The sequence below is a fragment of the Stegostoma tigrinum genome, unplaced genomic scaffold (genome assembly GCF_030684315.1).
Source record: "Stegostoma tigrinum isolate sSteTig4 unplaced genomic scaffold, sSteTig4.hap1 scaffold_213, whole genome shotgun sequence".
Classification (NCBI taxonomy): Eukaryota; Metazoa; Chordata; class Chondrichthyes; order Orectolobiformes; family Stegostomatidae; genus Stegostoma; species Stegostoma tigrinum.
This window is the reverse complement of record NW_026728150.1, coordinates 340,445-363,286: the sequence shown is the minus strand read 5'-3', so window position 1 is coordinate 363,286 and position 22,842 is coordinate 340,445. Positions and strand designations below refer to the sequence as shown.

General features: G+C 49.0%; 1 long non-coding RNA gene across 2 annotated transcripts in view; it reads left to right on the top strand.

The window, feature by feature from the left end:
- Positions 1-22,842, top strand: part of LOC132207931 (uncharacterized) — a 161,328-nt gene that overhangs the window by 42,860 nt on the left and 95,626 nt on the right. For both annotated transcript variants that reach the window (XR_009444019.1, XR_009444020.1), the window contains exon 5: positions 1,072-1,131. This is a non-coding gene — a long non-coding RNA (uncharacterized LOC132207931). The remainder of the gene's footprint in view (positions 1-1,071; positions 1,132-22,842) is intronic.

Sequence of the window (22,842 nt, the reverse complement as noted above, 5' to 3'; positions counted from 1 at the left end):
ATTGACAGATACATCACTCTGGGTATCACAGAGACAAGGTTGTTAGGGGTAAGTGTTAGGAACGAAATATCCAATGATTCATGTCCGATAGAAAGAACAGGCAAATGGACAGAGATAAGGAAGTGTGGAACTGGATGAGCAGAGCAGGCCAAGCAGCATCTCAGGAGCACAAAAGCTGACGTTTCGGGCCGAGACCCTTCTACTTCTGTGTGTTCATCCTACTGTGTTCATCCAGCTCCACACTTTGTTACCTTGGATTCTGAAGCATCTTCAGTTCCCATTCTGTCTGATACAAATGGACAGAGATGCCAGGGTTGGCTTGTCAGTAAGAAATGAGGTCGCGCTGAAGGAACCACAGCTCTTGTGCTTGTTTATTAATGACTTGGAGGAAAGAGGTGCATGTGCTGTGGCTAAATTTGTAGATGACTCAAAAATATTTTGAAAGACAAGGCATGACAGAGAAACAGAGATTTACCAGGATGTTACTTGGATTGGAATGTATTAGCTACAAGGAGGGTTTGGTGGAAATGTTGGATCATGACAAATGCAATGAGATCAACAATGACCTCACAGAATGATGGAGGAAATTCAATGGGCCAAGTCACTTTTTTAGTGAGTCTTCTTGTTTGACAATGCATTCATAAGGGTGTTTTTTTTCCTCTCTTGAATGAAATGTGAAAATGAAATGGATACACTTCCTTTTCATCTGGGAATAAATAATTGTTCTGAACGATTTCCATTGACTAATAGCAATCTGACAAGCATCACAATGTAAAGAGATTTTTAGCTTCTTTTTAATTGTCAAGTTATTCTTTGGAATTAATTGGGCATATATTATTTGCATCTCAGGAAGTATGTTCATCACTGCACCTCAAAAAGTGCTCTGTTGTATGACAACAGCTTTTTAAAGATCACTTCAATGGTTGTGATTTTCAGTTGCCATAACACACATTAGATTACATTGTTGGCCAATCTGTCCATGATGATTTCATTATCTTACGTTTCAAACAGACAAGGAAATATTGGTGATGCAATGAAGAGTTTGATTCTCAAATATAATTGCTGTTATAGTTTCCACTTGGAAGAAAGATTCACATCAAATTGACTGGTCAAGGAACTGGGACACTGACTGTGAGTACTTTGAATGTTCGAGTTATTCCTAAAATGAAAGTCATGACCTTGATGATTTTTCTTGCATGCAGATATGAAGAGACTCTTTTAAAATATCCTCTAGGTTAGTGGTTCAGGCATAAAAGTGTTATATGTATATTTATGTATATACATGTACATGCGTAATCTGAAAAGAAAATGACGAGAAATCACTTGTTGCAAGGTGAGAATGAGTTATCCAGATGGTAAGACCTGCCAATGTTGGTGTCTGTGATAACACATTGTGGAGCTGGAGGAACACAGCAGGGCAGGCAGCATCAGAGGCTCAAGAAAGTTGAGGTTTTGGGTCAGGACCCTTCCTGAGAAATGGAGGGTGGAACGGAGCTCAGAAACAAATAGCGTGGAGGGGGAGGAGGTGCTGGGGAAGGTAGGTGGGATGGTAATAAGTGAGCACTATCCAGATGAGTGAAATGGGATGCAGTGACTGAGTCAAGTGGGATGCAGCGACTGAGGGCAATGGGATGCAGTGACTGAGGGCAATGGGATGCAGTGACTGAGGGTCATGGGATGCAGTGACTGAGGGACATGGGATGCAGTGACTGAGGGACATGGGATGCAGTGACTGAGGGACATGGGATGCAGTGACTGAGGGACATGGGGTGCAGTGACTGAGGGACATGGGGTGCAGTGACTGAGGGACATGGGGTGCAGTGACTGAGGGACATGGGGTGCAGTGACTGAGGGACATGGGGTGCAGTGACTGATGGAAATGGGATGCAGTGACTGAGGGAAAGAAGATGCAGTGACTGTGGGAAATGGCATGCTGTGACTCAGGGTAATGGGATGCAGTGACTGAGGGGAATGGGATGCAGTGAGTTTTTGAATTTGAATACAGCGTCTGAGAGATACGGGAAACAGTGACTGATGGAAATGAGATGCAGTGACTGTGGGACATGGGATGCAGTGACTGAGTGAAATGGGCTGCAGTGACTGTTGGAAATGGGATGCAGTGACTGTGGTGAAGGAGATGCAGTGATTGAGTGAAATGGGATGCAGTGACTGAGTGAAATGCGAAGCAGTGACCGCCTTAAATGGGATGCAGTGACTGCGTGAAATGGGCCGCAGTGACTGAGTGAAATGGGATGCAGTGACTGACTGAACTGGGATGCAGTGACTGAGTGAAATGGGATTGCCATGACTGTGGAAAGGAGATGCAGTGACTGAGGAAATGGGATGCAGTGACTGAGGGAAATTGGATGCAGTGACTGATGGAAATGGGATGCAGTGACTGAGGGAAATGGGATGCAGTGACTGAGTGAAATGGGATGCAGTGACTGAGGGTAATGGGATGCAGTGACTGAGTGAAATGGGATGCAGTGACTGAGGGGAATCGGATGCAGTGACTGAGTGAAATGGGATGCAGTGTCTGTTGGAAATGGGATCCTGCAACTGAAGGTAATGGGATGCAGTGACTGAGGGTAATGGGATGCAGTGACTGACTGAAATGGGATGCAGTGACTGAGGGGAATTGGATGCAGTGACTGAGGACAATGGGATGCAGTGACTGAGGTCAATGGGATGCAGTGACTGAGGTCAATGGGATGCAGTGACTGAGGTCAATGGGATGCAGTGACTGAGGTCAATGGGATGCAGTGACTGAGGACAATGGGATGCAGTGACTGAGGACAATGGGATGCAGTGACTGAGGACAATGGGATGCAGTGACTGAGGACAATGGGATGCAGTGACTGAGGACAATGGGATGCAGTGACTGAGGGCAATGGGATGCAGTGACTGAGGGCAATGGGATGCAGTGACTGAGGACAATGGGAGGCAGTGACTGAGGGGAATGTGATGCAGTGACTGAGGGAAATGATATGCGGTGACTGAGGGAAATGGGATGCAGTGTCTGTGAGATAGGGGAAACAGTGACTGAGGGACATGGGATGCAGTGACTCTGGTGAAGGAGATGCAGTGATTGAGTGAAATGGGAAGCAGTGACTGAGTGAAATGCGATGCAGTGACTGAGTGAAATGCGATGCAGTGACTGAGTGAAATGCGATGCAGTGACTGAGTGAAATGCGATGCAGTGACTGAGTGAAATGCGATGCAGTGACTGAGTGAAATGCGATGCAGTGACTGAGTGAAATGGGATGCAGTGACTGAGTGAAATGCGATGCAGTGACTGAGTGAAATGCGATGCAGTGACTGAGTGAAATGGGCTGCAGTGACTGTTGGAGATGGGATGCAGTGACTGTGGTGAAGGAGATGCAGTGATTGAGTGAAATGGGATGCAATGATTGAGTGAAATGGGAAGCACTGACTGAGTGAAATGGGATGCACTGACTGTGTTAAATGTGATGCAGAGGCTGAATGAAATGGGATGCAGTGACTGTTTGAAACGTGATGCAGTGACTGAGTGAAATGTGATGCAGTGACTGAGTGAAATGCGATGCAGTGACTGAGTGAAATGCGATGCAGTGACTGAGTGAAATGCGATGCAGTGACTGAGTGAAATGCGATGCAGTGACTGAGTGAAATGCGATGCAGTGACTGAGTGAAATGCGATGCAGTGACTGAGTGAAATGGGCTGCAGTGACTGTTGGAGATGGGATGCAGTGACTGTGGTGAAGGAGATGCAGTGATTGAGTGAAATGGGATGCAGTGACTGAGTGAAATGGGCTGCAGTGACTGTTGGAGATGGGATGCAGTGACTGTGGTGAAGGAGATGCAGTGATTGAGTGAAATGGGATGCAGTGACTGAGTGAAATGGGATGCACTGACTGTGTTAAATGTGATGCAGAGGCTGAATGAAATGGGATGCAGTGACTGTTTGAAACGTGATGCAGTGACTGAGTGAAATGTGATGCAGTGACTGAGTGAAATGCGATGCAGTGACTGAGTGAAATGCGATGCAGTGACTGAGTGAAATGCGATGCAGTGACTGAGTGAAATGCGATGCAGTGACTGAGTGAAATGCGATGCAGTGACTGAGTGAAATGCGATGCAGTGACTGAGTGAAATGCGATGCAGTGACTGAGTGAAATGCGATGCAGTGACTGAGTGAAATGGGCTGCAGTGACTGTTGGAGATGGGATGCAGTGACTGTGGTGAAGGAGATGCAGTGATTGAGTGAAATGGGATGCAGTGACTGAGTGAAATGGGCTGCAGTGACTGTTGGAGATGGGATGCAGTGACTGTGGTGAAGGAGATGCAGTGATTGAGTGAAATGGGATGCAGTGACTGAGTGAAATGAGGTGCAGTGACCGCCTTAAATGGGATGCAGTGACTGCGTGAAATGGGACGCAGTGACTGCGTGAAATGGGACGCAGTGACTGCGTGAAATGGGACGCAGTGACTGCGTGAAATGGGACGCAGTGACTGCGTGAAATGGGACGCAGTGACTGCGTGAAATGGACGCAGTGACTGCGTGAAATGGGACGCAGTGACTGCGTGAAATGGGACGCAGTGACTGCGTGAAATGGGACGCAGTGACTGCGTGAAATGGGACGCAGTGACTGACTGAAATGGGATGCAGTGACTGTGGGACGTGGGATGCAGTGACTGAGGGAAATGGAGCAAGTGACTGAGGGACGTGTGATGCAGTGAATGACGGACGTGTGATGCAGTGAATGACGGACGTGGGATGCAGTGACTGAGGGACGTGTGATGCAGTGAATGACGGACGTGTGATGCAGTGAATGACGGACGTGGGATGCAGTGACTGAGGGACGTGGGATGCAGTGAATGACGGACGTGTGATGCAGTGAATGACGGACGTGGGATGCAGTGACTGAGGGACGTGGGATGCAGTGACTGAGGGACGTGGGATGCAGTGACTGAGGGACATGGGATGCGGTGACTGAGGGACATGGGATGCATCGACTGAGTGAAATGCGATGCAGAGACTGAGGGAAAGGAGATGCTCTGACTGTGGGAAATGGGATGCAGTGAGTGTGGGAAATTGAATGCAGTGTCTGTGAGATACGGGAAACAGTGACTGTTGGAAATGGGATGCAGTGACTGTGGTGAAGGAGATGCAATGATTGAGTGAAATGGGATGCAGTGACTGAGTGAAATGGAATGCAGTGACTGAGTGAAATGTGATGCAGTCAGTGAGTGAAATGTGATGCAGTCAGTGAGTGAAATGGGATGCAGTCAGTGAGTGAAATGTGTTGCAGTGACTGAGTGAAATGGGATGCAGTGACTGAGTGAAATGGGATGCAGTGACTGAGTGAAATGGGATGCAGTGACTGAGTGAAATGGGATGCAGTGACTGAGTGAAATGGGATGCAGTGACTGAGTGAAATGGGATTGCCGTGACTGTGGAAAGGAGATGCAGTGTCTGAGGAATTGGGACGCGGTGACGGATGGTAATGGGATGCTCTGACTGAGTGTAAAGTGAAGCATTGAGTGAAATGGGATGCAGTGGCTGTGTGAAATGGGATGCAGTGTTTGTGTGAAATGGGATGCAGTGGCTGTGTGAAATGGGGTGCAGTGGCTGTGTGAACTGGGATGCAGTGACTGTGTGAATAGGGATGCAGTGACTGAGGGAAAGGAGATGCATTGTCTGTTTGAAATGGGATGCTGTGACTCAAGTGAATGGGATGCCGTGTCTGTGGGGAATGTGATGCAGTGACTGTGGGGAATGTGATGCAGTGACTGTGGGGAATGTGATGCAGTGACTGTGGGGAATGGGATGCAGTGACTGTGGGACATGGGATGCAGTGACTGAGGGACATGGGATGCAGTGACTGAGGGACATGGGATGCAGTGACTGAGGGACATGGGATGCAGTGACTGAGGGACATGGGATGCAGTGACTGAGGCACATGGGATGCAGTGACTGAGGCACATGGGATGCAGTGACTGAGGGACATGGGATGCAGTGACTGAGGGACATGGGATGCAGTGACTGAGGGACATGGGATGCAGTGACTGAGGGACATGGGATGCAGTGACTGAGGGACTTGGGATGCAGTGACTGAGGGAAATGGGATGCAGTGACTGAGGGAAATGAGATGCCGAGACTGAATGAACTGGGATGCAGTGACTGATGGAAATGTGATTCAGTGACTGCGTGAAGTGGGATGCAGTGAATGAGTGAAATGAGATGCAGTGACTGATGGAAAGGTGATGCAGTAACTGAAGGAAATAGGATGCAGTGACCGAGGGAAATGAGATGCAGTATTTGTAGGAAGTAGGATGCAATCACTGAGTGAAATGCGATGCAGAGACTGAGGGAAAGGAGAAGCTGTGACTATGGGAAATGGGATGCTGTGCGTGTTGGAAATTGAATGCAGCGTCTGTGAGATACGGGAAACAGTGACTGTTGGAAATGGGATTCAGTGACTGTGGTGAAGGAGATGGAGTGACTGAGGGAAATGGGATGCAGTGACTGAGGGAAATGGGATGCAGTGTCTGAGGGAAATGGGATGCCGTGACTGAGGGAAATGGGATGCCGTGACTGAGGGAAATGGGATGCCGTGACTGAGGGAAATGGGTTGCAGTGACTTACGGAAATGGGATGCAGTGACTGACGGAAATGGATTGAAGTGACTGATGGAAGTGGGATGCAGTGACTGAGTGAAATGCGATGCAGTGACTGAGTGAAATGCGATGCAGTGACTGAGTGAAATGGGCTGCAGTGACTGTTGGAAATTGGATGCAGTGACTGTGGTGAAGGAGATGCAGTGATTGAGTGAAATGGGATGCAGTGACTGAGTGAAATGCGAAGCAGTGACCGCCTTAAATGGGATGCAGTGACTGCGTGAAATGGGATGAAGTGAGTGAGTGAAATGGGATGCTGTGACTGTGGGACGTGGGATACAGTGACTGTGGGACGTGGGATGCAGTGACTGAGGGAAATGGATGCAGTGACTGAGGGACGTGGGATGCAGTGAATGACGGACGTGGGATGCAGTGACTGAGGGACTTGGGATGCAGTGACTGCGTAAAATGGGATGCAGTGACTGAGTGAAATGAGATGCGGTGACTGAGGGAAATGGGATGCAGTGACTGAGGGACATGGGATGCATCGACTGAGTGAAATGCGATGCAGAGACTGAGGGAAAGGAGATGCTCTGACTGTGGGAAATGGGATGCAGTGAGTGTGGGAAATTGAGTGCAGTGTCTGTGAGATACGGGAAACAGTGACGAATGGAAATGGGATGCAGTGACTGTGGTGAAGGAGATGCAATGATTGAGTGAAATGGGATGCACTGACTGAGTTAAATGTGATGCAGAGGCTGAATGAAATGTGATTCAGTCAGTGAGTGAAATGGGATGCAGTCAGTGAGTGAAATGGGATGCAGTGACTGAGGGTAATGGGAAGCAGTGACTGAGGGTAATGGGAAGCAGTGACTGAGGGTAATGGGAAGCAGTGACTGAGGGTAATGGGAAGCAGTGACTGAGGGTAATGGGAAGCAGTGACTGAGGGTAATGGGAAGCAGTGACTGAGGGTAATGGGAAGCAGTGACTGAGGGTAATGGGAAGCAGTGACTGAGGGTAATGGGAAGCAGTGACTGAGGGTAATGGGAAGCAGTGACTGAGGGTAATGGGATGCAGTGACTGAGGGTAATGGGATGCAGTGACTGAGGGTAATGGGATGCAGTGACTGAGGGTAATGGGATGCAGTGACTGAGGACAATGGGATGCAGTGACTGAGGACAATGGGATGCAGTGACTGAGGACAATGGGATGCAGTGACTGAGGACAATGGGATGCAGTGACTGAGGACAATGGGATGCAGTGACTGAGGACAATGGGATGCAGTGACTGAGGACAATGGGATGCAGTGACTGAGGACAACGGGATGCAGTGGCTGAGGGAAATGGGATGCAGTGACTGGGAAAGGGATGCAGTGATTGATGGAAATGGGACGCAGTGACGAAGTGAAATGGGACGCACTGACTGTGGTGAAGGAGATGCCGTGACTGAGTGAAATGGGATGCAGTGACTGACTGAAATGGGATGCAGTGACTGAGTGGAATGGGATTGCCATGACTGTGGAAAGGAGATGCAGTGACTGAGGAAATGGGATGCAGTGACTGAGGGAAATGGGATGCAGTGACTGATGGAAATGGTATGCAGTGACTGAGGGAAATGCGATGCCTTGACTGACGGAAATGGGATGCAGTGTCTGTTGGAAATGGGATCCTGCGACTGAAGGTAATGGGATGCAGTGACTGAGGGTAATGGGATGCAGTGACTGAGTGAAATGGGATGCAGTGACTGAGGGTAATGGGATGCAGTGACTGAGGGTAATGGGATGCAGTGACTTAGGACAATGGGATGCAGTGACTGAGGGCAATGGGATGCACTGACTTCGGACAATGGGATGCAGTGACTGAGGGGAATTTGATGCAGTGACTGAGGGAAATGTGATGCAGTGACTGAAGGAAATTGGCTGCAGTGACTGGGAATTGGGATGCACTGACTATGGGAAATGGGACGCAGTGACTGAGTGAAATGGGACGCAGTGACTGATGGAAAGGAGATGCAGTGACTCTGTGAAATGGGATGCAGTGACTGAGTGAAATGGGATTGCCGTGACTGTGGAAAGGAGATGCAGTGTCTGAGGAAATGGGACGCGGTGACGGATGGTAATGGGATGCTCTGACTGAGTGTAAAGTGAAGCATTGAGTGAAATGGGGTGCAGTGGCTGTGTGAAATGGGGTGCAGTGGCTGTGTGAACTGGGAGGCAGTGACTGTGTGAATAGGGATGCAGTGACTGAGGGAAAGGAGATGCTGTGTCTATGGGAAATGGGATGCAGTGAGTGTGGGAAATTGAATGCAGCGTCTGTGAGATACGGGCACCAGTGACTGATGGAAATGGGATGCAGTGACTGTGGTGAAGGAGATGCAGTGATTGAGTGAAATGTGATGCAGTGACTGCGTGAAATGGGATGCAGTGACTGCGTGAAATCGGATGCAGTGACTGAGTGAAATGTGATTCAGTCACTGAGTGAAATGTGATTCCGTCTTTGAGTGAAATGTGATGCACTCACTGTGTGAACTGTGATTCAGACAGTGAGTGAAATGGGATGCAGTGACTGAGTGAAATGGGATGCAGTGACTGAGTGAAATGGGATGCAGTGACTGAGGGAAATGGGACGCTTTCACTGAGGAAAATGGGACGCTTTGACTGAGGGAAATAGGACGCTTTGACTGAGGGAAACAGGAAGCTTTGACTGAGGGAAATAGGACGCTTTGACTGAGGGAAATGGGATGCCTTGACTGAGGGAAATGGGGCGCAGTGACTGAGGGAAATGGGACGCGTTGACTGATGGAAATGGGATGCAGTGCCTGAGTGAAATGGGATGCAGTGCCTGAGTGAAATGGGATGCAGTGCCTGAGTGAAATGGGATGCAGTGCCTGAGTGAAATGGGATGCAGTGCCTGAGTGAAATGGGATGCAGTCAGTGAGAGAAATGTGTTGCAGTCACTGAGGGAAATGGGATGCATTACTGATTGAAATGGGCTGCAGTGACTGAGAGAAATGGGCTGCTGTGACTGAGAGAAATGGGCTGCTGTGACTGAGAGAAATGGGCTGCTGTGACTGAGTGAAATGGGCTGCAGTGACTGAGTGAAATGGGCTGCAGTGACTGAGTGAAATCTGTTGTAGTCACTGAGTGAAATGTGATGCATCACTGAGTTGAATGGGATGCACTGACTGAGGGAAAAGCGAATCACTATTTTTGGGAAGTAGGATGCAATCACTGAGTGAAATGCAATGCAGAGACTGTGGGAAAGGAGATGCTGTGACTATGGGAAATGGGATGCAGTGAGTGTGGGAAATTGAATGCAGCGTGTGTGAGATACGGGGAACAGTGAGTGATGAAAATGGGATGCAGTGACTATGGTGAAGGAGCTGCAGGGATTGAGTGAAATGGGATGCAGTGACAGAGTGAAATGGGATGCAGTGTCTGCGTGAAATGCGGTGCAGTGACTGCGTGAAATGGGACGCAGTGACTGAGTGAAATGGGATGCAGTGTCTGCGGGAAATGGGATGCAGTGACTGAGTGAAATAGGATGCAGTGACTGAGTGAAATAGGATGCAGTGACTGAGTGAAATGGGATGCAGTGACTGAGTGAAATGGGATGCAGTGACTGAGTGAAATGGGATGCAGTGACTGAGTGAAATGCGATGCAGTGACTGAGTGAAATGCGATGCAGTGACTGAGTGAAATGCGATGCAGCGACTGAGTGAAATGCGATGCAGCGACTGAGTGAAATGCGATGCAGCGACTGAGTGAAATGCGATGCAGCGACTGAGTGAAATGCGATGCAGCGAATGAGTGAAATGCGATGCAGCGAATGAGTGAAATGCGATGCACTGACTGATGGAAATTGGATGCAGGAACTGATGGAAATGAGATGCAGTGCTGAGGGAAATGGGATGCAGTGACTGAGTGAAATGAGATGCAGTGACTGAGCGAAATGGGATGCAGTATTTTTGGGAAGTAGGATGCAATCACTGATTCAAATGAGATGCAGAGACTGTGGGAAGGGAGATGTTGAGTCTATGGGAAATTGGATACAGTGAGTGTCGGAAATTGAATGCAGCGTCTGTGAGATACGGGAACCAGTGACTGATGGAAATGGGATGCTGTGACTGTGGTGAAGGAGATGCAGTGACTGAGTGAATTGGGATGCAGTGACTGAGTGAAATGGGATGCAGTGACTGCGTGAAATGGGATGCAGTGACTGCGTGAAATGGGATGCAGTGACTGCGTGAAATGGGATGCAGTGACTGCGTGAAATGCGATGCAGTGACTGCGTGAAATGCGATGCAGTGACTGCGTGAAATGCGATGCAGTGACTGCGTGAAATGCGATGCAGTGACTGCGTGAAATGCGATGCAGTGACTGCGTGAAATGCGATGCAGTGACTGCGTGAAATGCGATGCAGTGACTGCGTGAAATGGGACGCAGTGACTGACTGTAATGTGATTTAGTCACTGAGTGAAATGTGATTCAGTCACTGAGTGAACTGTGATGCAGTGACTGAGTGAACTGTGATGCAGTGACTGAGTGAAATGGGATGCAGTGACTGAGTGAAATGAGATGCAGTGACTGAGTGAAATGAGGTGCAGTGACTGAGTGAAACGGGGTGCAGTGACTGAGTGAAACGGGGTGCAGTGACTGAGTGAAACGGGGTGCAGTGACTGAGTGAAATAGGCTGCAGTGACTGAGAGAAATGGGCTGCAGTCACTGAGTGAAATCTGTTGCTGTCTCTGAGTGAAATGTGATGCATCACTGAGTTGAATGGGATGCAGGGACTAAGTGAAATGAGATGCAGTGACTGAGGGAAAAGGGATTCAGAATTTTTGGGAAGTAGGATGCAATCACTGAGTGAAATGCGATGCAGAGACTGAGGGAAAGGAGATGCTGTGACTATGGGAAATGGGATGCAGTGAGTGTGGGAAATTGAATGCAACGTCTGTGAGATACGGGGAACAGTGAGTGATGAAAATGGGATGCAGTCACTGTGGTGAAGGAGATGCAGTGACTGCGTGAATTGGGATGCAGTGACTGCGTGAAATGGGTTGCAGTGACTGCGTGAAATGGGATGCAGTGACTGCGTGAAATGGGATGCAGTGACTGCGTGAAATGGGATGCAGTGACTGCGTGAAATGTGATGCAGTGACTGCGTGAAATGGGATGCAGTGACTGAGTGAAATGTGATTCAGTCACTGAGTGAAATGTGATTCCGTCACTGAGTGAACTGTGATGCAGTCACTGAGTGAACTGTGATGCAATGGCTGAGTGAAATGAGATGCAGTGACTGAGTGAAATGAGATGCAGTGACTGAGTGAAATGGGATGCAGTGACTGAGTGAAATGGGATGCAGTGACTGAGTGAAATGGGATGCAGTGACTGAGTGAAATGGGATGCCGTGACTGAGGGACATGGGATGCCGTGACTGAGGGAAATGGGATGCAGTGACCTGAGGGAATTGGGATGTAGTAACTGAGTGAAATGAGATGCATTGTTTGATGGAAATATGATGCAGTAACTGACGGAAATGAGATGCAGTGACTGAGGGAAATGGGATGCAGTCACTAAGGGAAATGGGATGCAGTGACCGAGTGAAATGAGATGCAGTGACTGAGCGAAATGGGATGCACTATTTTTGGGAAGTAGGATGCAATCACTGATTGAAATGTGATGCAGAGACAGTGGGAAAGGAGATGTTGTGACGATGGGAAATGGGATGCAGTGACTGAGTGAAATGGGATGCAGTGACTCAGTGAAATGTGATTCCGTCACTGAGTGAAATATGATGCACTCACTGAGTGTACTGCGACTCAGTCACTGACTGAACTGTGATGCAGTCACTGACTGAACTGTGATGCAGTCACTGAGTGAACTGTGATGCAGTCACTGAATGAAATGTGATGCAGTGGCTGAGGGAAATGTGATGCAGTGACTGAGTGAAATGGGATGCAGTGACTGAGTGAAATGGGATGCAGTGACTGAGGGAAATGGGATGCAGTGACTGAGGGAAATGGGATGCAGTGACTGAGGGAAATGGGATGCAGTGACAGAGTGACATGAGCTGCAGTGTCTGATGGAAATGTGATGCAGTACCTGAGGGAAATGGGATGCAGTGACTGAGGTAGTGGGAATGAGTGACTGAGTTCATGGGGATGCAATGCCCGAGCGGACTTGGGGTGCAGTGAGTGAGGGAGATGGGATACAGTGCCTTCGTGAAATGAGATGCAGTGACTGAGGGAAATGGGATGCTGTGACTGAGTGAAATGAGATGCAATGACTCAGGGAAATGGGATGCAGTGACTGAGTGACATGGGATGCAGTGACTGAGGGACATGGGAAGCACTGACTGAGTGAAATGCGATGCAGAGACTGAGGGAAAGGAGATGCTCTGACTTTGGGAAATGGGATGCAGTGAGTGTGGGAAATTGAATGCAGGGCCTGTGAGATACGGGAAACTGACTGATGGAAAGGGAATGCAGTGACTATGGTGAAGGAGATGCAGTGACTGAGTGAAATGGGATGCAGTGACTGTGTGAAATGGGATGCAGTGACTGTGTGAAATGTGATGCAGTGACTGAGTGAAATGGGATGCAGTCTCTGAGTGAAATGGGATGCAGTCTCTGAGTGAAATGTGATGCAGTGACTGAGTGAAATGTGATGCAGTGACTTAGTGAAATGAGATGCACTGACTGAGTGAAATGGGATGCAGTGACTGAGTGAAATGGGATGCAGTGACTGAGGGACGTGGGATGCAGTGACTGAGGGACGTGGGATGCAGTGACTGAGGGACGTGGGATGCCGTGACTGAGGGACGTGGGATGCCGTGACTGAGGGACGTGGGATGCCATGACTGAGGGACGTGGGATGCCGTGACTGAGGGACGTGGGATGCCGTGACTGAGGGACGTGGGATGCCGTGACTGAGGGACGTGGGATGCCGTGACTGAGGGACGTGGGATGCCGTGACTGAGGGAAATAGGATGCAGTGAATGAGGGACATGGGATGCCATGACCGAGGGACATGGGATGCCGTGACTGAGGGAAATAGGATGCAGTGAATGAGGGACATGGGATGCAGTGACACACGGACATGGGATGCAGTGACCTAAGGGAAGTGGGATGCAGTGACTGAGTGAAATGAGATGCATTGTTTGATGGAAATATGATGCAGTAACTGACGGAAATGAGATGCAGTGACTGAGGGAAATGGGATGCAGTCACTAAGGGAAATGGGATGTAGTGACCGAGTGAAATGAGATGCAGTGACTGAGTCAAATGGGATGCACTATTTTTGGGAAGTAGGATGCAATCACTGATTGAAATGAGATGCAGAGACTGTGGGAAAGGAGATGTTGTGACGATGGGAAATGGGATGCAGTGACTCAGTGAAATGTGATTCAGTCACTGACTGAACTGTGATGCAGTCACTGAGTGAAATGGGATGCAGTGACTGAGGGAAAGGGGATGAAGTGACAGAGTGACATGAGCTGCAGTGTCTGATGGAAATGTGATGCAGTACCTGAGGGAAATGGGATGCAGTGACTGAGGTAGTGGGAATGAGTGACTGAGTTCATGGGGATGCAGTGCCCGAGTGGACTTGGGGTGCAGTGAGTGAGGGAGATGGGATACAGTGCCTTAGTGAAATGAGATGCAGTGACTGAGGGAAATGGGATGCAGTGACTGAGTGAAATGAGATGCAGTGTGAGAGTGACATGGGATGCAGTGACTGAGGGACATGGGAAGCACTGACTGAGTGAAATGCGATGCAGAGACTGAGGGAAAGGAGATGCTCTGACTTTGGGAAATGGGATGCAGTGAGTGTGGGAAATTGAATGCAGCGTCTGGGAGATACGGGAAACAGTGACTGATGGAAATGGGATGCAGTAAATGTGTTGAAGGAGTTGCAGTGACTGAGTGAAATGGGATGCAGTGACTGAGTGAAATGGGATGCAGTGACTGAGTGAAATGGGATGCAGTGACTGAGTGAAATGGGATGCAGTGACTGAGTGAAATGGGATGCAGTGACTGAGTGAAATGGGATGCAGTGACTGAGTGAAATGGGATGCAGTGACTGAGTGAAATGGGATGCAGTGACTGAGTGAAATGGGATGCAGTGACTGAGTGAAATGGAATGCAGTGACTGAGTGAAATGGGATGCAGTGACTGAGTGAAATGTGATTGAGCCACTGAGTGAATTGGGATGCAGTCACTGAGTGAGATGGGATGCATCACTGAGTGAAATGGGATGCAGTGACTGATGGAAATTGGATGCAGTGACTATGGTGAAGGAGATGCAGTGAGTGAGTGAAATGGGATGCACTGACTGTGTGAAATGTGATGCAGTGTCTGAGTGAAATGTGATGTCGTGACTGAGAGAAATGTGATGCAGTGACTGAGTGAAATGGGATGCAGTGACTGAGCGACATGGGATGCAGTGACTGAGCGACATGGGATGCAGTGACTGAGCGACATGGGATGCAGTGACTGAGCGACATGGGATGCAGTGACTGAGCGACATGGGATGCAGTGACTGAGCGACATGGGATGCAGTGACTGAGCGACATGGGATGCAGTGACTGAGCGACATGGGATGCAGTGACTGAGGGACATGGGATGCAGTGACTGAGGGAAATGGGATGCAGTGACACACGGACATGGGATGCAGTGACTGAGAGAATTGGGATGCAATGACTGAGGGAAATGGGATGCAGTGACCGAGTGGAATGAGATGATGTGACTGAGGGAAATGGATGCAGTGACTGCGTGAAATGGGATGCAGTGAATTAGTGAAATGAGATGTAGTGACTGATGGAAATGTGATGCAGTTACTGTGGGACATGGGATGCAGTGACAGAGTTAATAGTGATGCAGTGCCCGAGCGGGCTTGGGGAGCAGTGACTGAGGGAAATGGGATACAGTGCCTGAGTGCAATGTGATGCAGTAATTGAGGGAAATAGGATGCAGTGACTGACTGAAATGGGATGCAGTGACTGAGGGAAATGGGATGCAGTGCCTGAGGGAAATGGGATGCAATCACTGAGTGAAATGCGATGCAGAGACTGAGGGAAAGGAGATGCTGTGACGATGGGAAATGGGATGCAGTGAGTGTGGGAAATTGAATGCAGCGTCTGTGAGAGAGGGGAAACAGTGACTGATGGAAATTGGACGCTGTGACTGTGGTGAAGGAGATGCAGTGATTGTGTGAAATGGGATGCAGTGACTGAGTAAAATACGATGCAGTGACTGAGTGAAATGTGATGCAGTGACTGAGGGAATTGGGATGCAGTGACTGAGGGAAATGGGATGCAGTGACAGAGTGAAATGGGATGCAGTGTCTGCGTGAAATGCGGTGCAGTGACTGCGTGAAATGGGACGCAGTGACTGAGTGAAATGGGATGCAGTGTCTGCGGGAAATGGGATGCAGTGACTGAGTGAAATAGGATGCAGTGACTGAGTGAAATGGGATGCAGTGACTGAGTGAAATGGGATGCAGTGACTGAGTGAAATGGGATGCAGTGACTGAGTGAAATGCGATGCAGTGACTGAGTGAAATGCGATGCAGCGACTGAGTGAAATGCGATGCAGCGAATGAGTGAAATGCGATGCAGCGAATGAGTGAAATGCGATGCAGCGAATGAGTGAAATGCGATGCACTGACTGATGGAAATTGGATGCAGGAACTGATGGAAATGAGATGCAGTGCTGAGGGAAATGGGATGCAGTGACTGAGTGAAATGAGATGCAGTGACTGAGCGAAATGGGATGCAGTATTTTTGGGAAGTAGGATGCAATCACTGATTCAAATGAGATGCAGAGACTGTGGGAAGGGAGATGTTGAGTCTATGGGAAATTGGATACAGTGAGTGTCGGAAATTGAATGCAGCGTCTGTGAGATACGGGAACCAGTGACTGATGGAAATGGGATGCTGTGACTGTGGTGAAGGAGATGCAGTGACTGAGTGAAATGGGATGCAGTGACTGAGTGAAATGGGATGCAGTGACTGCGTGAAATGGGATGCAGTGACTGCGTGAAATGGGATGCAGTGACTGCGTGAAATGGGATGCAGTGACTGCGTGAAATGGGATGCAGTGACTGCGTGAAATGGGATGCAGTGACTGCGTGAAATGGGATGCAGTGACTGCGTGAAATGGGATGCAGTGACTGCGTGAAATGCGATGCAGTGACTGCGTGAAATGCGATGCAGTGACTGCGTGAAATGGGACGCAGTGACTGCGTGAAATGGGACGCAGTGACTGCGTGAAATGGGATGCAGTGACTGAGTGAAATGGGATGCAGTGACTGAGTGAAATGGGATGCAGTGACTGAGTGAAATGGGATGCAATGGCTGAGTGAAATGAGATGCAGTGACTGAGTGAAATGAGATGCAGTGACTGAGTGAAATGGGATGCAGTGACTGAGTGAAATGGGATGCAGTGACTGAGTGAAATGGGATGCAGTGACTGAGTGAAATGGGATGCAGTGACTGAGTGAAATGGGATGCCGTGACTGAGGGACATGGGATGCCGTGACTGAGGGAAATGGGATGCAGTGACCTGAGGGAATTGGGATGTAGTAACTGAGTGAAATGAGATGCATTGTTTGATGGAAATATGATGCAGTAACTGACGGAAATGAGATGCAGTGACTGAGGGAAATGGGATGCAGTCACTAAGGGAAATGGGATGCAGTGACCGAGTGAAATGAGATGCAGTGACTGAGCGAAATGGGATGCACTATTTTTGGGAAGTAGGATGCAATCACTGATTGAAATGTGATGCAGAGACAGTGGGAAAGGAGATGTTGTGACGATGGGAAATGGGATGCAGTGACTGAGTGAAATGGGATGCAGTGACTCAGTGAAATGTGATTCCGTCACTGAGTGAAATATGATGCACTCACTGAGTGTACTGCGACTCAGTCACTGACTGAACTGTGATGCAGTCACTGAGTGAACTGTGATGCAGTCACTGAGTGAAATGGGATGCAGTGGCTGAGGGAAATGTGATGCAGTGACTGAGTGAAATGGGATGCAGTGACTGAGTGAAATGGGATGCAGTGACTGAGGGAAATGGGATGCAGTGACTGAGGGAAATGGGATGCAGTGACTGAGGGAAATGGGATGCAGTGACTGAGGGAAATGGGATGCAGTGACTGAGGGAAATGGGATGCAGTGACTGAGGGAAATGGGATGCAGTGACAGAGTGACATGAGCTGCAGTGTCTGATGGAAATGTGATGCAGTACCTGAGGGAAATGGGATGCAGTGACTGAGGTAGTGGGAATGAGTGACTGAGTTCATGGGGATGCAATGCCCGAGCGGACTTGGGGTGCAGTGAGTGAGGGAGATGGGATACAGTGCCTTCGTGAAATGAGATGCAGTGACTGAGGGAAATGGGATGCTGTGACTGAGTGAAATGTGATGCAATGACTCAGGGAAATGGGATGCAGTGACTGAGTGACATGGGATGCAGTGACTGAGGGACATGGGAAGCACTGACTGAGTGAAATGCGATGCAGAGACTGAGGGAAAGGAGATGCTCTGACTTTGGGAAATGGGATGCAGTGAGTGTGGGAAATTGAATGCAGGGCCTGAGAGATACGGGAAACTGACTGATGGAAAGGGAATGCAATGACTATGGTGAAGGAGATGCAGTGACTGAGTGAAATGGGATGCAGTGACTGTGTGAAATGGGATGCAGTGACTGTGTGAAATGTGATGCAGTGACTGAGTGAAATGGGATGCAGTCTCTGAGTGAAATGGGATGCAGTCTCTGAGTGAAATGTGATGCAGTCTCTGAGTGAAATGTGATGCAGTGACTGAGTGAAATGTGATGCAGTGACTTAGTGAAATGAGATGCACTGACTGAGTGAAATGGGATGCAGTGACTGAGTGAAATGGGATGCAGTGACTGAGGGACGTGGGATGCAGTGACTGAGGGACGTGGGATGCAGTGACTGAGGGACGTGGGATGCAGTGACTGAGGGACGTGGGATGCAGTGACTGAGGGACGTGGGATGCCGTGACTGAGGGACGTGGGCTGCCGTGACTGAGGGACGTGGGCTGCCGTGACTGAGGGACGTGGGATGCCGTGACTGAGGGACGTGGGATGCCGTGACTGAGGGAAATAGGATGCAGTGAATGAGGGACATGGGATGCCATGACCGAGGGACATGGGATGCCGTGACTGAGGGAAATAGGATGCAGTGAATGAGGGACATGGGATGCAGTGACACACGGACATGGGATGCAGTGACCTAAGGGAAGTGGGATGCAGTGACTGAGTGAAATGAGATGCATTGTTTGATGGAAATATGATGCAGTAACTGACGGAAATGAGATGCAGTGACTGAGGGAAATGGGATGCAGTCACTAAGGGAAATGGGATGTAGTGACCGAGTGAAATGAGATGCAGTGACTGAGTCAAATGGGATGCACTATTTTTGGGAAGTAGGATGCAATCACTGATTGAAATGAGATGCAGAGACTGTGGGAAAGGAGATGTTGTGACGATGGGAAATGGGATGCAGTGACTCAGTGAAATGTGATTCAGTCACTGACTGAACTGTGATGCAGTCACTGAGTGAAATGGGATGCAGTGACTGAGGGAAAGGGGATGAAGTGACAGAGTGACATGAGCTGCAGTGTCTGATGGAAATGTGATGCAGTACCTGAGGGAAATGGGATGCAGTGACTGAGGTAGTGGGAATGAGTGACTGAGTTCATGGGGATGCAGTGCCCGAGTGGACTTGGGGTGCAGTGAGTGAGGGAGATGGGATACAGTGCCTTAGTGAAATGAGATGCAGTGACTGAGGGAAATGGGATGCAGTGACTGAGTGAAATGAGATGCAGTGTGAGAGTGACATGGGATGCAGTGACTGAGGGACATGGGAAGCACTGACTGAGTGAAATGCGATGCAGAGACTGAGGGAAAGGAGATGCTCTGACTTTGGGAAATGGGATGCAGTGAGTGTGGGAAATTGAATGCAGCGTCTGGGAGATACGGGAAACAGTGACTGATGGAAATGGGATGCAGTAAATGTGCTGAAGGAGTTGCAGTGACTGAGTGAAATGGGATGCAGTGACTGAGTGAAATGGGATGCAGTGACTGAGTGAAATGGGATGCAGTGACTGAGTGAAATGGGATGCAGTGACTGAGTGAAATGGGATGCAGTGACTGAGTGAAATGGGATGCAGTGACTGAGTGAAATGGGATGCAGTGACTGAGTGAAATGGAATGCAGTGACTGAGTGAAATGGGATGCAGTGACTGAGTGAAATGGGATGCAGTGACTGAGTGAAATGGGATGCAGTGACTGAGTGAAATGTGATTGAGCCACTGAGTGAATTGGGATGCAGTCACTGAGTGAGATGGGATGCATCACTGAGTGAAATGGGATGCAGTGACTGATGGAAATTGGATGCAGTGACTATGGTGAAGGAGATGCAGTGAGTGAGTGAAATGGGATGCACTGACTGTGTGAAATGTGATGCAGTGTCTGAGTGAAATGTGATGTCGTGACTGAGAGAAATGTGATGCAGTGACTGAGTGAAATGGGATGCAGTGACTGAGCGACATGGGATGCAGTGACTGAGCGACATGGGATGCAGTGACTGAGCGACATGGGATGCAGTGACTGAGCGACATGGGATGCAGTGACTGAGCGACATGGGATGCAGTGACTGAGCGACATGGGATGCAGTGACTGAGCGACATGGGATGCAGTGACTGAGCGACATGGGATGCAGTGACTGAGCGACATGGGATGCAGTGACTGAGGGACATGGGATGCAGTGACTGAGGGAAATGGGATGCAGTGACACACGGACATGGGATGCAGTGACTGAGAGAATTGGGATGCAATGACAGAGGGAAATGGGATGCAGTGACCGAGTGGAATGAGATGATGTGACTGAGGGAAATGGATGCAGTGACTGCGTGAAATGGGATGCAGTGAATTAGTGAAATGAGATGTAGTGACTGATGGAAATGTGATGCAGTTACTGTGGGACATGGGATGCAGTGACAGAGTTAATAGTGATGCAGTGCCCGAGCGGGCTTGGGGAGCAGTGACTGAGGGAAATGGGATACAGTGCCTGAGTGCAATGTGATGCAGTAATTGAGGGAAATAGGATGCAGTGACTGACTGAAATGGGATGCAGTGACTGAGGGAAATGGGATGCAGTGCCTGAGGGAAATGGGATGCAATCACTGAGTGAAATGCGATGCAGAGACTGAGGGAAAGGAGATGCTGTGACGATGGGAAATGGGATGCAGTGAGTGTGGGAAATTGAATGCAGCGTCTGTGAGATAGGGGAAACAGTGACTGATGGAAATTGGACGCTGTGACTGTGGTGAAGGAGATGCAGTGATTGTGTGAAATGGGATGCAGTGACTGAGTAAAATACGATGCAGTGACTGAGTGAAATGTGATGCAGTGACTGAGGGAATTGGGATGCAGTGACTGAGGGAAATGGGATGCAGTGACTGAGGGAAATGGGATGCAGTGACTGAGTGAAATGGGATGCAGTCTCTGAGTGAAATGGGATGCAGTCTCTGAGTGAAATGGGATGCAGTCTCTGAGTGAAATGAGATGCAGTGACTGAGTGAAATGAGATGCCTTGTTTGATGGAAATATGATGCAGTAACTGACGGAAATGCGATGCACTGACTGAGTGAAATGAGATGCACTGACTGATGGAAATTGGATGCAGTGACAGAGCGACATGAGCTGCAGTGACTGAGTGAAATGAGAAGCATAGAATGCACTGTCTGTGAGATACGAAAACAGTGACTGATGGAAATGGGATGCACTGACTGTGGTGAAGGGGATGCAGTGACTGCGTGAAATGGGATGCAGTGACTGCGTGAAATGGGATGCAGTGACTGCGTGAAATGGGATGCAGTGACTGCGTGAAATGGGATGCAGTGACAGAGTGAAATGGGATGCAGTGACAGAGTGAAATGGGATGCAGTGACTGCGTGAAATGGGATGCAGTGACTGCGTGAAATGGGATGCAGTGACTGCGTGAAATGGGATGCAGTGACTGCGTGAAATGGGATGCAGTGACTGCGTGAAATGGGATGCAGTGACTGCGTGAAATGGGATGCAGTGACTGCGTGAAATGGGATGCAGTGACTGCGTGAAATGGGATGCAGTGACAGCGTGAAATGGGATGCAGTGACAGAGTGAAATGGGATGCAGTGACAGAGTGAAATGAGATGCAGTGACAGAGTGAAATGGGATGCAGTGACAGAGTGAAATGGGATGCAGTGACAGAGTGAAATGGGATGCAGTGACAGAGTGAAATGGGATGCAGTGACTGAGTGAAATGAGATGCAGTGACTGAGGGAAAACGGATGCCGTGACTGCGTGAAATGGGACGCAGTGACTCAGTGAAATGTGATTCCGTCACTGAGTGAAATATGATTACGTCACTGAGTGAAATGTGATGCACTCACTGAGTGTAGTGTGATTCAGTCACTGTGTGTACTGTCATTCAGTCACTGAGTGTACTGTGATTCAGTCACTGAGTGAACTGTGATGCAGTCACTGAGTGAAATAGAATGAAGTGGCTGAGTGAAATGGGATGCAGTGACTGAGTGAAATGAGATGCAGTGACTGAGTGTAATGAGATGCAGTGACTGAGTGAAATAAGATGCAGTGACTGAGTGAAATGAGATGCAGTGACTGAGTGAAATGAGATGCAGTGACTGAGTGAAATGAGAAGCAGTGACTGAGTGAAATGAGAAGCAGTGACTGAGTGAAATGAGAAGCAGTGACTGAGGGACATGGGATGCAGTGACTGAGGGACATGGGATGCAGTGACTGAGGGACATCTGATGCAGTGACACACGGACATCTGATGCAGTGACACACGGACATGGGATGCAGTGACTGATGGAATTGGGATGCAGTGACTTGCTGAAATGTGATGCAGTGACTGAGTGAAATGTGATGCAGTGACTGAGTGAAATGTGATGCAGTGACTGAGTGCAATGTGATGCAGTGACTGAGTGAAATGTGATGCAGTCACTGAAGGAGATGGGATGCAGTGACTGAGGGACATGGGATGCAGTGACACACGGACATGGCATGCAGTGACACACGGACATGGGATGCAGTGACTGAGGGAATTTGGATGCAGTGACTGCGTGAAATGCGATGCCGTTACTGAGTGCAATGTGATGCAGTGACTGCTTGAAATGGGATGCATCAGTGAGTGCAATGGGAT